We start from the raw sequence: 5384 nt of genomic DNA, 5'->3' as shown, positions 1-5384 counted from the left end.
GTGTTTACTACATTAAACTACATATTTTAATTTACTAACGTTTGTAAATCATTAATAAATGGTTCACAGGTGTTCACTTTACAATAAGGTACACTTTTAGCTTACTAATGTTGGTACCTTATTAATATATAAGGTACATTTTCATAGGTTAGTAATGTTAGTAATAAATGGTTCATGGTTATCTCATGAATAAACAACGCAGATACCCATTTTGCATTAAGTTACCCTTTCTGAGGTTACAAGGTTGATATGTTCATCTTAAAGTTTTACAAGGTATGATAAAACGTAAGTTCATAAATAGCAAATCAAATTAAAGGTTCATGAACAACATTTTTATAAACAGTAAAGAAATTAGAATTGTTAAACAATGTTGTGTGTGAGCATGAAGACCTGCATGGACTGTGTAAGACACCACTCAGAGTAGTACCATTCCTTTTACATTAACATTACAAGGAAGTGTCATAGTCATAGATATTACAATAATGAATATAGACACAACACATTTAATACTATTTTATTTTTTTATTTTATTTTTTTTGCTGGATCATTAAATAAAGTATTAATGTACCTTTATTAAGCATTTATAACATGTGAGTTAAAATTGGTTCACTATTTGGCAGGTATTGAATTAAAGTTGCCCTTTTTATTCATGTTGTTATAACTACACAATTGAATTGTAATGCATTTGCAGATGAGTTATTAATCATTAATGAACCCCTTCATAAACCCTTTACAAAAGGGAAAGTTAATGTAAATTGTTACCCATTTTGTCTTATTTTTTATTTATTTATTTATTTTTTCTTACATTTGTAATCTCTTTGTTTGCTTTCCCTTTTGGTCATTTTATCTTTCATTCAGTTTCTCTTTAGTTAGTTTTCTCTCATTTTTGTTTCTTTAGTTTGAGTCTTGTTCATTTGTTTTACCTTTCGTTCATTTTGTCTAATTTTGTTTCTCTTTCAGTTTTCTCTGTTGTTTAATTAGTATTTTATTTATTTTCCCTTTGTGTTCATTTACTCACCATTTCATTTTCTCTTACATTTGTTTTCTCTTTAATTCAATTTCATATTTTGTTCTCTTGTACATTCTCTCTTTTGTTCTTTCTCATTTACCAGTGAGTTTTTTGTGTTTCTTTTTCACAATGTCCTTCATGAAAAGACAGAGCGAGACAGATGAGTTTGAGAGAAATCTGCTCATGTAGCTTTGTACTGTAGCTATGTACATGCTTTCTGTTTTATCAGCGAGAGCTCAGTAAAGCTGTGAGGCCTGGAAAGGAGATGCCCAGATCTGAAACCCACCTCCTCTGCTCTGAGTCATGAACACCTCTCGCTCATCAATCCCACCCTGAAGACCACATTCGTTTTCTCTTGTTTAGAGTTTTTTGTGCTTTTGAAACTTTGTTTTCTCTGGTGCAGTTAGAAAAGCACATTTGGAATATTGCTCCTGGGAAGAGCGCAATTCTATAATAAACTAGTCTGCAAAGTATCTTTGCAGTGTTGATGACAAATCATCCACTGACAGCCAATACATAATGTTTGCTTTGAAACGCCATTCTTCATCATAAATGTGTCTGTAAAGCAAAAGCATTCACACACAAAAGTGCTCACACAAAGTCAAAGATTGTTGACCTTCCATCATCAGCCAGTGACGTGACATACGGCCTTACAGAGCAACTTCTTATAAAAGTCTGCTGACATAAAATAAACTACTCATCTAACCGTTCTCATCCTGAATGCATAAAGCTCATTGTTTTCTGACTGACAAGATACAAACATTTACAAATAAAACTGTCCTTGTGTGTTTTAGATTGTTACAAACTGGCTGGAAAGATGGAAATGGAAAGAACCAGTGTCCATGTTTACTTAGTCAAATGACACTACATTCTTTGTATTTTTTTATTATTTATTTCTGTAAAAACAACAAAAACCAGAACCAAACTGTCTCTCTCCCTCCCTCTCTCCCCCCTCTCTCTCTCTCTCTGTGTGTGTGTGTGTGTGTGTGTGTATGTGTGTGTGTGTGTGTGTGTGTGTTTGTGTGAGTATGCACATTCACATGCACATGCACATGATCACTGTGCAAGCAGATCACCACGACAGTCTTCACAGATGGCTGTCCTGTTTTGTGTATTCATACAGCCCATGACATACAGTACACAGATTGTCAGACTGTGATCCTCAACAGAAAAACTAAACAGATCGTATTCCAAATCTCCTTCCTCTCTGTACTATTTCATTAGAAGTCAAAAAGGAGGCAAAGTCTGTCTTCAGGATTGCTTGACATTAAAAAAGCAAAGGCCCAATCAGTGTAATTTCAGTTAAGTGTGACAAGAGCAAAAGAAATAAGAAAGCATAAGTTTTGCAGCAACATTTTATGATAATTTCGTTTTGAAAAGCCGCTTGCAGAATAATGGATGGCACTGTAATTGAATCTGATATGCACATGGCTTCAGAGATGCTGTGACTCAATTATTTTGTCCATGGTCTTCCTGGCAATGAGGGAAATGTGGTAAAAAGACAACTGCTGGGCATTCTGTTGTTGACATGGGCAATAAGCTTCTTTTATCCAGTTACAGGGCTGTAGAAGCTGAAATGAGCCAAAGAGGCAAATGTGCTGATAATCCAATGCCATTCAAGCCCAGAGCTTTTTATTGGATCGTTCTGACTCCATTTGTTCTGACAAGGACAAACCACAAACACAGATGAAGGTAAATAAATAGGCAAATGACCAAATGATGACGGACATACCCATACTTTGACTACATCAGCACAATGTCTATTTAATTGCAGGGAGAATGCAAACTGTTATACTCCAGGGATAACGTAATAAAATAATCGTTTCATATTTCAGATACTTAGAATACATTATCATTGCCATTAGGCCTCTAAGCATTGAAGCCAAGAAGAAATACAGCAAATACAATAAAGGACAAAAATAAACCAAAATTAATAGGCTATAATCCCTCTCTCTCCCAAAAGGGCACCTCCATCAACCAGCACACACTTTATGAATATGAACAAATTGTAGCCTCAGTTTGACTTAGCTTACAGAGCAGAAAAGACACATTTGAGAGAAAAATCAAATCTCAATTGTCTTTTCTTGCTTCTCAAAGTTGTCCCCTGGAAAAATGTGTCTCACATGCAGTGCTGGGTGTAATCTGATAATAAAGTAATTAGTTACTGTAATTTCAAAGTTACTGACTTTCCAAGTTAATTACTTTTAAGTACTTGGGTTACACATTTTCCAAATGTAAAAACCATTTAAATAATGAATTATGTTCATATGTACATCTGTTTGTGTTTTAGTGTGCGTTGTTTGACCAGCCGACATCAGTTACGGATAAATTATGTAGCCTAAATAAATCGCTTCGGACTACAGTGTAAGTCGCAGTGGTGCGACTTATACTTAGTTGGAGTGGTGGTGGCATAGTGGACTAAAGCACAGAACTGGTAAGCAAAAGGTTGTTGGTTCAATCCCCACAGCCACCACCATTGTGTCCTTGAGCAAGGCACTTAACTCCAGGTTGCTCCAGGGGGATTGTCCCTGTAATAAGGGCACTGTAAGTCGCTTTGGATAAAAGCGTCTGCCAAATGCATAAATGTAAATGTAAAGTCGCAGGACCTTTCAGATGATAAAAAATCTGCAACTTATATTCCAAAAAAAAAAAAAAAAAACTGTATTTATTTATTTTGTGGAATTTGATAATTTTCCATGGCACGCCTGACAATCTTTCACGGCACAGTGGTTGGGAAACACTTGGTTAGTACTATCAGTGCCAGTGTACCTGTTGTCAGGAATGTCATCTATGTTATGTAATATCAAGGAACACAATGGAAATACGTTTTTCCTAATAAGTTATATAAGTTATCCTTGAAAAATGAGTTGTGATTCATTTAACTTTTTATTGTCAAATAAAACCAAACCAGATCAAACTTTGCTCAGATTTGCCAAGATACCAAAGTCTGCAAACAAAAGTCAGAGATTTCAATATGAGCTCAAGCATTTCTCTTAAAATTTTTCCAAGACCAACATTTTTTTGAACATGGCAATTTTCAAGTAATTTAAAACTATTTTTATTTTTTATAAGATAAATATTAAATCAGACAGGAAAATGTACTGTATTAGAACACCCATGATAATGTTTGGTCTTTAAATTTGTGCAGCTACCTGGTCTTTGTATTTTAGAGTAAATAAATAAAAAAATAACTAAATATTTAGGTGAAATTATACCAGTCTGCAAGTCTACAACCATAGTATAACATCTGCTTATGACATCAATAAGTCAAATCATGTATTACTGATGAGCTTTTTATGAACACGAACATATGTGAAATGTTCTCCCCTTTTCAACATAGGAAGCTGTTCATATAGGAGTTGAACAGTCTATACTTGTACTGCTATTCTATATGTAAATGATGTATCACCTTGTGTCATACAGTATATATTCACTGTAATCCACTTGTTAAATCTTGCTGCACTTTGGTTTCAGGCATTCAAATGAGGTTTTCCTAGTGCACCTGTGATGATGAATCACCCAGCGATCCATTTTTAATTTTCCCTTTTCTGGCAAGCATTGAGCAGAGGGGAAAGAAAAATGATTGCCCTCCCAAAAAAATCTCTGGATTTCGGAATTCCTTCCAGCATATGGCACATAAGATTTATAGCAACGTGCAGTTTCTCTGGCTCACACAGAGCTCTATCTCTGTGCTACAACATCGGGCGCAGATCTTTTGAGCCCATTTGTCTTTTCGGGAAATTAACACTTTTAAATTGTCTCAGTGATTTCTAGAATTAATGGAAAAAGCCTTGCAAACTGGCTTTGAAAAAACTATGAAAAAACATCTTAAACCAGCCTAGGATGGTTTGCTGGTCCTAGTTGCATTAAAAAGTTCTTAATGGTCTCTAAGCCTGGCCAAGCAGGTCTTTAGCAGGTCTAGCTGGTCTTCCAGCCTGGCCAAGATTTTGCTCAGCTAGTAGAGCTGGTCAGGCAGCTGTAAAGGCTGATAAGGCCTGACCAGCCTGAAAAGTGCCCAAATCCTCTCTAAAACCAGCAAACAGACCAGATTAGACAAGCAAACCAGCTTTCAAAATGGTTCGGGCCTTTCTAGTCAGTAAAAAAACTTTACACTGGCCCAGAAATACTGTGTTGAAAGAAAAGGCTTAAACCAACCTAAGCTGGTTTGCTGGTCTTAGCTGGTTTAAACTGGACTAGCTGGTTTAGCTGGTCGATCAGCTGGTCTTCCAGGCTGGCCAGTTGATAAGTGCCCAAAACCTCTCTAAAACCAACAAAAAGACCAGCCTGGTCAGGATGGGAGACAAGACAAGACCAGAAAACAAGCTTAGGCTTGTTTAAAATGTTTTTTGTTGTTGTTCGTCTGGGATGCAAGAGA

Source organism: Myxocyprinus asiaticus, chromosome 41 (assembly GCF_019703515.2).
Source record: "Myxocyprinus asiaticus isolate MX2 ecotype Aquarium Trade chromosome 41, UBuf_Myxa_2, whole genome shotgun sequence".
Classification (NCBI taxonomy): Eukaryota; Metazoa; Chordata; class Actinopteri; order Cypriniformes; family Catostomidae; genus Myxocyprinus; species Myxocyprinus asiaticus.
Note: the sequence above shows the minus strand (reverse complement) of the source record.